The 13,432-nt window shown below is 33.3% G+C and overlaps 1 long non-coding RNA gene across 1 annotated transcript; it reads left to right on the forward strand.

The window, feature by feature from the left end:
- The first annotated feature begins 11,588 nt into the window (after nt 1-11,588).
- On the forward strand, nt 11,589-13,099 carry LOC124374509. The gene is made up of 2 exons (XR_006923566.1): nt 11,589-11,984; nt 12,810-13,099. It is a non-coding gene; the product is annotated as an uncharacterized LOC124374509 (long non-coding RNA).
- The last annotated feature ends 333 nt before the right edge of the window (nt 13,100-13,432 follow it).

Below are 13,432 nucleotides of genomic sequence, written 5' to 3' on the forward strand. Positions count from 1 at the left end.
ATTTGTTATGTTCTGTATTCCTCTATTTAATACTCTGAAAATATCCAGACTTTGGCAGATGTTTTTAACTTCTTTTTTTCTGTCATGTGGTTGAGTTTATGTTTCCTTTTTTAATACTAATAAATAAAGAAACCCAACTAAAAAGTAAGGAAATACTTTGTAATCTGCACGGTACAGATAAAGTCTGAAAATATTTTATTGTGAAGGTGTAAAAAAGCTATATTGAACACAGCTATATTTACTGCAATTTTAAGTATACTAATTTTCAACAAACTGAATAAAAATATTGAGTTTCCAAACACTATTATATTTTTTTTCAAAGTAGATAAAATTTGAAATATAAATTACAGGTTGCCATGGAAACACAATTTTAGTATTGACTTCAAGGGGCATAATACAACATAATGTTTACTTTTTTAGTTTATTATAATTTTTTACTTGTTACACAAAAAACAGCTCATTATCAGTTGGATACTAATTTATTATTATTCAGCATCCAATACAGAATAAATTGATACATATCAACATAATTATGCAAGTAACATTATTTTTAAACAATTTTATTCCTAAGATTTTTAAATTCATACAAATCCACATATTCTGTGCAAACTGGCTGGTGTTTTTGGGGTGAAAGCTTAGTATTTCTATTCCTAAATCTCAAGAGTGCCACATTGATGTTTGGTTACAAATTTTCTATGGCAAAAAATATACATTTTAACAACGGCATATTCAGTTATCACCACTGTACATGAGAAATGCTAAGATGAGGTTTGTTCTAATCTTTTATTTTAGTAGTGTTTTTAACTTTTTAATTGTTATTAATTATTGTATTATTTTTTACCAAATACTTTTAATATAAGTATCTGTGGGTTGGGCATTACAAAAATCTGTATTTTCTGAAAAAAAGCAAACAATCAAAGTAGGCCTTTGCTATCTTTTAATTAACATTTTCCTGAAGTCTTTTCAGTGTTAAAATGTCAGAAGCAGAAGCCCTGTTTTCCTCTGCGCAAATGACAGCAGTGGCGAAGGTACAGAAAAAAAAAAACTGTGTGTAGTGGTTGGGGTGGGGTAGAGCTGTCTCCTCCCTCCTCACTGTTGGCTTGTATGTCTGCAATCTCATCTTCTGTCATGATTTGACTCTGTTCGTCATCTGCTCCTTCTAGCCAGGTATTTACATAAGCTTTTGTGAGATTATCATGTTTTTCTGCTAGCTGTTCAATCATTGCTTCTCTTAACTCATTTAATTCAACATCTGTGCCATCTTGTGATTGTGAATCACTTTCAGCCTTCTTTTTATAAGCCTGTAATACATCTAGAGAAAGCTACAACTTTTTTCAAACAAAAACTTGTTTTTGTAAGAAGATTTTTCCACGTGTTAGCCAAATTAAAAACAACATTTTCAGGTTAGTTTCCTTCAAAGATGTAACGACACTCTTATCTTTTGATAAAACACTGTACAATAGGTTTTTCTTGTAACGGTTTTTTACAGTTTGAATGGATCTTTTGCCAATTTGTGACTTGAGGCACTAGCTTCTGCCTTACAAACAAAGGTTTTTTTACTGGCAAAAGAGGCCAGAAAAAACCGCTCTCGTCTGTATTATATACTTGATTTGGGCCCAAACTCATTTCTTCGTGGGTGAGGGAGAGGAGAGAGAGGGAGGCAGGCAGAGAGGAAAGACAGACAGACAAAATGGTGTCGCCTTTTTTTTAGTTTTTATGGCTGTCTGGCTGTGTTTTTTAGAAAATGATTTGTAGCTGCAAAATGGTTTGAGGTATTAAATTAATGATGTGCAGGTTTAATAATCTTATTAGTGTACATCTTAAGTAAAAGTTTGTAAATAATACAATCTGCAGAAATAAAATGGTGGCTATTTTAAATATTGTTTAAGCCTTATAACTTTAAAACAAGTGATTTTCATCTAAAGTTATAAGAATGATAAAAAGGCCTTTTTAAATGGAATTTGTTTTAAATAAATAAGGTCTTCATTTTACAGCACTTTTCAGTAAGCATTTTTGGTTTACAAAACAACTCGAGTCTTATTACTAGTCTTAAGAATAAAACTTATTTTATAACATTTAAATACCAAAACATAAAATTAGGCATTAATTACAGGTATATATTGCTATATCAGCTTGTATAGTACATTAAAAACTTATATACGTGTTTTCAGACACATCCTGACCTGTTACGCTGGAGAACAGTTTATTATATATTTTGGGAGGAAAGTTCAAAAATTCTTTTTTTTCGCATACCGGCTAAGGCTAACACAAGGCAGCTCTAAAACATGGTCCTGTTTAGTACTACGAGATCGGACCTGAAACCAGTTTCTTAGTTTCTCCTTCAGGTACCAGGGCTGCCAGTGGTCAGGATTCTATGAACGAGACAGCGCAGGCAGCTCTAAAACATGGTCCTGTCTAGTACTACAAGATCGGACCTGAAACCAGTTTCTTAGTTTCTCCTTCAGGTACCAGGGCTGCCAGTGGTCAGGATTCCTATGAACGAGACAGGAGCGCAGGCAGCTCTAAAACATGGTCCTGTCAAGTACTACGAGATCGGACCTGAAACTAGTTTCTTAGTTTCTCCTTCAGGTACCAGGCCTGCCAGTGGTCAGGATTCTATGAACGAGACGGGAGCGCAGGCAGCTCTAAAACATGGTCCTGTCTAGTACTACGAGATCGGACCTGAAACCAGTTTCTTAGTTTCTCCTTCAGGTACCAGGGCTGCCAGTGGTCAGGATTCTATGAACGAGACAGGAGCGCAGGCAGCTCTAAAACATGGTCCTGTCTAGTACTACGAGATCGGACCTGAAACCAGTTTCTCCTTCAGGTACCAGGCCTGCCAGTGGTCAGGATTCTATGAACGAGACAGGAGCGCAGAGTACAGGTATCAGTTATAGTCAATAAACCCATTAATCGTTATGTCTCCAAGACATGGTCAAACTTTCTTAGTCCACATACTTTACCTGACGCACATACTTAGTACTCTCTGTAATTTTTCTAAATCTCTTTTAGATACAATATTGTCATAAATAGTTTTATAATAGTTCATGTCTAATAATACAATATTTTTGAGCATCATTGTAACCTCAGTATGCAGAAACGGTTTTCCTCTTGTCTTCCAAGGAGAGGTAAACATTTCTTTCTGGTATGAGTGTCGTATATGTCTACAGCCCATGTCTAGTAGAATAAAAAAGTAGATTTATAGTAAAGCCTATTATATGACACATGATATGGCGTATTCCTACCTTGTAGGCCGAATCCAGTGAACACATTTAAGACCAGGCTGATTCTGAACCAATAGAAGGTGGTGTATTTAGCTCAGAAGTAAAGCCGCCTATTCCGTTCTCTGCCATGACAAGTATGAGAGTGTGCAGATGTGTCGCAGCATTTCTTTTGTTATGACACTGTATCAGTCTGTTAAAAATATTCACCATCGAGTAAGGCTGATTCATATGTCCTGACTGATATATCTTTATCATAAATATTATGCAATTATTTCAAATATAATTTTACATGCCAGGCTACGTTTATTTTGTTAAATTGTTTTCTTTTATTTAATGAAATAAATATGTTGCAGTTGATATTATTTAGAAGACTGTGTTTAAGCTCTTGAATGCTGTAGCTGTGTTACCCCGTAAGTTGCCAGCCTGTGTGTTGTATACTTGCAAGCTTTTAAAAAACAATTGTTTAACAAACACTTGGGAGATTTGACTGAAATTTTGTTACAGTTTTTTGCAATAAAGTGGAGAGTATAAAACATATTTTTTCTAGTTAAAATTAAATTACAAAATATTTTTAATGTGTGTTTAATTGGAAATGATTTTATGAGTTTCATAAAAAAATTATCCATATGTATTATTTTTTAAGATTTTTAACCCTCTTAGTGTTAGAAGCCGCTCTAGCGACGTTCATTCATTTAATATGAATGATAGATGTCGATGCGTCGACGTTCAAACATGCCTTCGAAATCGTCATCGCTGCTCGGCTATCTTCGGTTAAATTCGGCTGTTATTTACTGCATTGTGTACAGAAACGTCTTCTCTTACCTCGAGATCTGTCTCCAGATGAATTGTTAAAAGAATAAACAAATAGCTGGTATTTGTTACGACGTTGTTTGTGTTTTACTCGCAGTCGCTAACCTATGACTTGTCTCGGCGTGTTTACCGGTGTTATTTCTTTTATTCCGATTGTAATACGTTCGAAATGGCGGATGATTCACGTTCACAAGATATTAGAAATGTTTTAGAAGAACAAATGAGTGATGTGAGTGACAGTGATATCAGTGCAGACAATTTTCCCGATGATTATAATTCAAATCCTGGTGCAGGCCATTCCCTCCAACGCTTACCAGGAAGGCAAGAGCGGCTATGTATTGTATGTGGCCACACAAAAAAGGGGAAGATCGCGATTCTAGTGTCCAGGATGATCGAGAGTGTTTATATAAATTGGATTATTTTTGGAGACCAAAGTATCAAGGGAGGAAGAGAAAGCATGATAGTAGTAGTGCCTCGGAGTGAATGCAAGGGTTTCTTCCATGTACATAGTGTATAATATTTCCATCATAACAGTTTTTTCAAGTACAATATTGTGCGAAAACTGTATAAATTGTTTATCTTCATGAAATTTAGAAAAAAATTGCTATCTTCAAATCTTTGTTTAGTGAGTTTTATACTATGTGGTTTTTGTGGTAAATAATTTTGTTAACAGTTTTTTAAATTTTTGAGCAAGTTTTAAGGGATATGTACAAAGGAAAGTAGTTTTATTTACTTTAAAATCGTTCTTTATGTTTTTATGAATATTTTGGTATATAATATATTGTATTTTCAATAAAATTAATAATTTTTATTAATTTTTAAGAAACCCCCAGCGAAACACTCCAAATACACCTATCATTCATAATAAACATATTCATCACTAGGAGGGTTAAGCTAAACCACACAAAAGGTCATGATAAAAAACTTTGTGTATAATATTAAATTTTTCAGAACAATATACCACATCCGATAAATTAATTGGCCGATGGACCATGTCATAGTTAATTATTCCAAAGACATACGAGGATAAACGGGCATTTACTGATATATTGAAATGTATCAAATGCAGCTATATGGTTACTTGGTTATTTCAACTGTGTACTTTATTACATATCTCCTTATACGGATCATCGCACCAATTGATACCAACAATTAAGCAAGGTTTTTAGTGCACCTGATTAGCCAATGCCACGGCACTCACAGGGTGTAAAATGTTTTATGTCTTAATTAAAGTTCTAATAGTATTAACAATTAACCCATTGCGAATCACTGACGAGCTGGGCCTAATGGCACGATGACGAGCTCAGGTCGCAAAGGCGGTCTGCGTTTAAGTTTCCCTCCAAATAGTTTTATTAATGTCCGATAGATCGGGCGATCGTCTTCACTTGTCAACTAAGAGTGTTTAACAACGGTCTACGTTTAGAGTTTTCAAAATTTTTATAAATATTCTACAGATCGCATATGTATGTTGAAGTTGAAAAATCATTCATATGAGTTTACTCTCTACTTTTTAGTGCTTCTGATTGGGTGTTTTCCTTAGTTGTTATTATAATACTTTTGAGGTTAGTGACACAGAACTAAACGACGCAGACGTACATGTTGGCGGGTTTAGTCTAGACAATGGCCCGGATGTTGTAATCGCTTCGCCCGAGCCGCTTTATTTAGACTATGATTCAGACATCATCCCTGCCACCCTGGAACCTTGCTCGCGTGTTATCATCCCTACATCACTGATACCCCAGCAGACCCATGTTCCATCTGAACGAATACCTTCACAGCTGAATTTTCTAGTATATAATAGCGAGCGATACCGTGGCGCACCATTGCTGTTTGTGCGGCCACTAAGCATAAATTAATTCGTGCCCGTGCGCCAGAAAAATATAATCCGCAATGGGTTAATTATTGCCGCTGAAGGGCCAGGTAGCCACCTCGCACACATATACCCCCTCACATTTAATAAGCGCAGGGGGGGGTTTGTGAACTAGTGTTACTGACCAGGCTTACAACTAAGCAATACTTTGGAACAGTTTTAGTGTATTATATGTGGTTTGGTATAATTTTTCTTGTTATGTTTACAATCTATATAGACTAATTGCTTTAGAATAAAATTGCAAATAACAAAAATGTGGATTTAGTTTGTGTGTGTGGGTGTGAACCAACCTAGGCTACAATCCCTAATCGCTAATACTATAATAGTTATATCATTATCAATGTAAAGATGAAGTAATACAATTATATTACAATTCTAATAATATGGTGCAAGTGTATAAATATGAAAGTGCAAGACCGACACACACAGCAGCAGACAGATGTATCCATGGGTACAGATGTGTTTGGTCAGAACCTAACCTGTCGTTAACCATCTACAGTAATCCTGGATAACCCCCTATAGTACTACTGAAACGAAATCTATTATTGACAACTTGGCATGGAAAGGTGATTCATTGTCAAGAGTGTAGTGTATGTACAGCAATTGTTCAAAGTTAAATAAAAAGAAAAATGTCTGTTTTATAGAGGTGGAGTTAAGGCTGTCAAGCCCTCTCTACCACTCAGTCTCATATAATAAAGGTAGTGTCAGTCTTCGTTTTTATATATAACATTATCATTTATACTTCTAGTGGGGTATATTTGTTAGTATTTTCTTGTTAGCTTTAAATTTAAATGATATAAAGAGGAAAACTTCAGTCTTGTTGATCCAAGTTATTTGGCATGCAGTTTTGCCACGATTTCTCATATTCACTGTGTTTTTATTTTCCAAGGTTTTTACTTTTGGTGTTTGGGTTTGCTACTATATTCATGCTAGAAGAAAAAAAATCATAGTGAGTTGTGTTAATGCAGGACTGCCAGAATCGCAGAATTGATCATGTCAAATCATTGTGCATGCTTATGTCACCTCTTATTAAAATATCAGTAAGTAACCTTAGACACTTTATTGGTTAAAAATTGTAGATTTGGAATTATATTTCAGTTGAGTGAAACTTTCTTGCTTTAATCAGTTCTTTGTCCAAAAAATGAAAGTTGTAAAAGCTAATTAATTGTTTTGTTTTAAATTTTAAAATTCATACAAGAGTAAACATTTCTACATCCATTTAAAACATATAGGTGTCTCTGTTAATGACTTTATCCCAATGTTATTGCCAGGTTCTAACGGTGAATATGCATGTGAAATGTGATGATACTCAATCCCAAGTGTGTTAAACTTTATGTTTATTTGAAGTCTATACATTAAAAATAACTGCTCTCTAAAGTCTGGTTTTCTCTTTCTATCCACTACAAGACAGTGGAGTTAGCAGTAATGCACTGGTATTGATATAACATTTATTTTATTTAGTTGAGACACAATATACAAGTTTAATTATTGTTTATTCTACGAGATGGTGCACTAAAAACCAACCTTAGTCTATTTAACCGATTGGCTTTATTTTTGCTTTAGTCTTAGTAACCTAGTTGTAATTTTAAACATAGTATTAAAGATTTAAAATTTTATATACTCAACTGATTGCTTGTTGTAAAATAATATTTCTTCCTGTACGCCAAATGTATTCAAATCATATACTAATATTTATTTTTCACTGAATTTGTAATACTAATTGCCTATTTTTATTTATTACGCAATGCAGTATCAATTATCTGATCTAAACTGTGGCCCTGGCATCTAAAGTGGGCTATAATTTATAAATCCACTAGGCTACAGTAAAAGCTCATTACGTTTTTCAAAGATATAAAAAGATTGAACTTAAAACATAAAACATCAAAATAATTCTCATTATAAGTTTAAGAAACCACCACTAAAAGATCAATCTTTGTAGAACTGTATTTCGTAGTCACCACACCATTGTAAGAGAATATACTTGAAATATTTAGATTTTTAGGTGATGATAAAATGTTTTATATGCATTTAAAATGTACAAAGTATTTGCAGTTCAGATGTTTTTAAAGATTTTATAACAAGTTTGTTGTTAAGTAAATGGAATTTTATTTAATTTCAATATCTATACATTTAAAAAAATAAAACTGCGTGCAATCATGTATCTCTAGGATTAATACAACTTTCTGGACTGACTGATAAGTACAATAACTAATATAGCGTAGTTTTGACAGACTAAAAGTAATCTTGGAGCAAATAATGCTGTTTAGGGTGCAGCACTCAGTATTCTCAGTTTTGTATTTGTTTGAACAGATCTTCTACCTACTACATCCTGAAAATCATTTAGGAAGCCTATGGAAAAGATTGGTGACGTGATGCATATTTCATAAGGATCAGTAGAAGAGCTCATTTTCAATGAGTTGGGCTACAGGAAGGTCGCAATAAAATGGGTTTTACATTCTGTTATGGGAGGAACAGAAATATCACCGGGTCATGACGTAGCAGTAATGGCTGAACATACTTTAGCGTGAATCAGATTCTCTAGACAAGTATCACCACATGTGATGATTCCTGGTTTTTATGGCCCCGAACTGTAAAGTCAAACTGCACAGCGAATATCTGTCAAGCCTTTGGACAAACAAGCTATAGTTACACCTAGTGCTGGAAAAGTCATGCACCTTATCTTTTTTGACGAAATTGGGATCATTTATGATCTTGTCATCAATACACAACTTACAGTGACTGCAAAGAACTACACTACTGTTCTTAGAGAACCATTATCTCTCAAGCTGACAACCGCCTTAAAGTGTGCGGTTGGTACATGATCTGTAAAAACACTTTTTATAACGTATTTCCGTCTTGTACTAATATATAGGCACCATTGTAAAGAGGACGAATTACTCTTTATTTTAGCAGAGTTTTCATTACCTGTATAATCTGTGACTCCTAATGCTAATCTTCTTTGGTTTATAACAGCCACTTACGTTCTATCTAAACATACGAATTCTGAGTTTGCAATGTTTGTAGTTGTTTGTTATTGTTTGAAAATCTACTAAAATGAGTTATATTTATATGAAGTAATTGTTATTAGTGTAATTTATGTTGTAATTTGTTGTGTGTTTTGTAATAAGTGTTAACTTTGTGTAAATTCATAAATAATGAATTAGTAGTTTTGGATTTTAGGTTTGCAAGCTAGATTAGTTGCTTGGGACTTTTCTCCTTTAATGCTGCCAAAACTAATGTTATATAGTAAAATTAATCCTTTTTTCTAACTAGACTTGCATTCTTAATTTAATAAAATAGAGCCACGGCTGAGGAAAACTTATATGACAGATCCTCAGATCTGAGAGAGCTTAGATTTGTTTTTGATGCTTTTTCATATCCACGTATTGTTTCAATATTCTGAAATTATAAACATTTAGACCCATCACACAAAATTATCATGTTACATATTTCCATAAACTAGATAAAATTTCTAACAATTAGGCTATCATCTTGAATTTATAATTAAACAATAAAAATGTTGTTTTCCAGGGATGACCCCAAATTTTATTTTTTTGCCTATAAGCTTTTATGTTGGGTACTCTGTACAGGATGGTTGTACAAAATGTTTATTTTTATGCAGATATATGTTTTGTACAATTACTTAAGAATACAACCATATATAATATATCATGGTTATATTGATTTTTATACTTAAACTTTTTTTTTACGCCATACACCCAAAAGTAGCCAAAAAATACTGAGTAATCTAACTGCCAGTTCTAGGGTTAAAGAAAATAGAGACTACACCTTGCTTGCAATGAATGAATTCTGCATCAGGATAATGTCCCTGTTCATCGAGTGAAGGTAACACAAGACACCATGCAGGATCTAGGCATTGGCATCACGCCCCATCCATGTACTCACTGGACTCCTCCTGTCACTTCCACCTCTTCCCACAGGAGAATAAGGAACTTCATGGACACCAGTTTAAGAGTTTTACCATGCTCTTTCGGATATATTTAAACATATTCAGATAACGATTTAGTGAATGTTTTTAGAATTAGAAAGAGCATTGGAATTGTAGTATAAGATCAAAATGAAAATACTTTGAATAACAAAAGTATTTGTTTATTTTGTTATTACATAAGAAGATTGTTATATAATAATTCTAGTCATTTTAAATAAATAACTGGGGCAAACTAATTTACCTGATAGAACTGTATGAGCATGCACAAAACCAAGGTTCTAGACACAGTGTCTTTTTAGCTAAATACTATTTCCAAAAGAAATGTATAAATGAGTTTTTAAAGTGAAGTAACATTTTATATTTCTCACAGTTTAATTGTATTTTTTAATTTTTGGTTTAATTTACCTTTGTAAATAAGATGCTGAATCTATTATACAGGGTGTCAATTAAGTCTGGAACCTCTTTTTTAATCTTTAAACCACAATATAAAAAAATACCAAAGTTCAAACGTGCTTACTGGTGATAGTAACGCATACATCTGCCCAATTACCGACCGGATAATCCCTTTGGGGGATGGTCCACAAGGAGTCAGACAAAATTCTTAAATAGCAGCATAGGTCAAGTTTGGTACCCAATTAAAGGTCTTAAAGTAGCAGAGTACAATGCTGCAAATCGGACTTCAAAAGGTGGATTCATTCAGTACTTATAGCTATTTGAATTTTAAAACAATTGAACAATGTCAATTATTAAGTATTACAAGTAAACACCAATTTTTAAGTACCTGTGATCAAAGTAAGTGTTCAAAATGTTCCCCTCCCATTGTCTGGCAATGTCCTAGGCGGTTGTAAAAGCCATCCACTGCATTTTGAAGGTAGTCACGAGGAATATCTTGAGCTTCTTGGACTATGAGATTTCTTAGGTGCGCCAAATCTCGAGGCTTAGTACGATAAACTTTATCTTTGAGGTATCCCCAGAGAAAAAAAATCCAGCGGAGATAAATCAGAGGAACGAGCAGGCCACTCAACTGCACCATGTCTTCCAATCCATCTGTGAAGGAATATTGTATCCAAGTATTCTCTAACAAGGAGAGCAAAGTGTGGTAGCGCGCCATCTTGTTGGAAATAAATTCTTTGAAATTGTCGACCAAGAGCAGCTTGTAGTACAGGAACTATCTCATTTTGGAGCATTGCTAGATACGAGTCACCATTTAAATTACCATTGATAAATAATGGGCCCATAATTTGATTTCCTGTAATACCTGCCCAAACGTTAAGTTTCTGTGGATGCTGTGTTTGACTCTATCTGCCACTTTCACATTCTAACAGTAGTTGTGTTATTGGTAATAATTATTGATTCCTGGCTTCGATTACTACATTGTCAGATGATGGGAGGGGAACATTTTGAACACTTACTTTGATCATAGGTACTTAAAAATTGGTGTTTACTTGTAATACATAATAATTTACATTGTTCAATTGTTTTAAAATTCAAATAGCTATAACTACTGAATGAATCCACCTTTTGAAGTCCGGTTTGTGGCATCGTACTCTGCTAAGTAAGACCTTTAATTGGATACCAAACTTGACCTATGCTGCTATTTAAGAATTTTGTCTGACTCCTTGTGGACCATCCCCCAAAGGGATTATCCGGTCGGTAATTGGGCAGATGTATGCGTTACTATCACCAGTAAGCACGTGTGAACTTTGGTATTTCTTTCTATTTTGGTTCAAAAATAAAAAAAGAGGTTCCAGACTTAATTGACACCCTGTATAAGGGTTTTTTTGACATCTTTGTTTTAATATGTTTGCCTAATAGAGTATAAAAATTGTATAACTGCCACTATACTTATTTTCAGTAATGAGTTGGATCTAAATAGCCGTGCAAAGTAACTATACTTCAGTTATTAAATAAACTTAGAGTTGAAAATATTTATCATTTTTAACATGGCATATTAATGGGTGAGAGTAATGGACAAATGAAAATGTAATCATGTGTTTTTAACTTGATCAACCATTTCTTGACAAGTATCATTGATTAATAAGCCAAATTACAGACTACAACCAAGAGATCACTATAGTTTTGAACCACAGAGGTTTCAATCTTGTAAACAGCTGAAGTACAACTTCAAATAGTAAGTTTGCATGTTAGTACTATTACTATTGTTATAAATAAATAAACATTTGCTCTAGGCTGGTGAGCATAAATTTCAAGGGTTTTACACTCAAAGCAAGTGAATATGAAGTTGAAGAGTGCTTGTCAAAGAGCATAACCAATATTTACTCTTGTAGTTGTTTCTCCAAGATTCAAAGAACTGTGTTACAGGACTTCATATGTTTCATAATAACATGGTACTCTCATTATCCCACTGAATGTTGTTTACATAACATGTTTGGGATTTATAGCACTTATTCCTGAATTGAGTCCAGTTAAAATAAAATGACCAAATCTTCTGTATAGTAAATATTCTGTTATATGACTTATGTATTACTGGTACTATGTGGTAGACAAGACAATTAATTGGTCTGTTCATTATATTTTTTCTGCTTTAATTTTTATTTTAGTGTAATATTTGTTCACTGAATTATTATTATTGTGTACTATAACAAATTGTTAGGTTGTCATTCTTTTTTAATTATTAAATTTTTTAAATTACAATGATACTCTTCACTTCCAATACGTAAATAAATGTATTTTTTGTAATCCAAATAGTATTCAGTAAACGCAAAATATGCTTAATGTCTGCAAAGCAAAAATGAACAGCTCTTACTATCTAATTTGTTTAAGTTTAAAGAGGTTATAATTAATTTTTTATTCTTTGACCCAGGTGGTCAATTACACCTCTAGCTCAGATAAGCAAAATATAATTAAAATCTCTTAATAGCATGACAGCAAAAGAGAATGCTTTAATATTTATTTCTAAATGTGCTTCATGACTGTAGTTCTGTTTTGTTCTCAGAAACTCGTGGATGCATCAATTATCAGAAGCAATTGCACAGGGATATAGGGACACCATACATACATGGATAAATCTTCTAATTTACTTTTGTAATTTGTGTTGTACCTTATGTATGTTCTTTTGTGTCACGTATTTCAAATAACGATGTGTAACTTATTAACTTGCTTAACAAATGCATTACAAAATGTAACTAATCAAAGTGATACTTTTTAACAAGTTTTAATGTTTTAGTACATACTTAATTCAACTGGAATTTTTTCCATTCGTACCTGAATAAATTTATAAGAACATGTCAGTTTACATTTTTTCCCTAATATCACATTTATTCTAGCTCACATATTTTTAAAGCAAGGCTAACAATGTCTCTTAATTTAAATTATGTGGGGCATGTTTTCTCTACCCTTTTAATTTAGGTCATACTGCATATTTTACTTATTTCCCATGATTAAAGCTTTCTTTCATTTCTGGGAGGCTGATTATTTCTGTTTGTTCCTACACAGTAGAGTGTCAATAATGCAGATTAATAGAGGTCAGATCCCTTCTGGATCACCGAATCTGATATGAACCATAAAACCAAAACAAGTGACGATTTAATGATGTCTTCTCTGGTGAAACCTCACTAA

This window comes from Homalodisca vitripennis, chromosome 1, assembly GCF_021130785.1.
Source record: "Homalodisca vitripennis isolate AUS2020 chromosome 1, UT_GWSS_2.1, whole genome shotgun sequence".
NCBI classification, from domain to species: Eukaryota; Metazoa; Arthropoda; class Insecta; order Hemiptera; family Cicadellidae; genus Homalodisca; species Homalodisca vitripennis.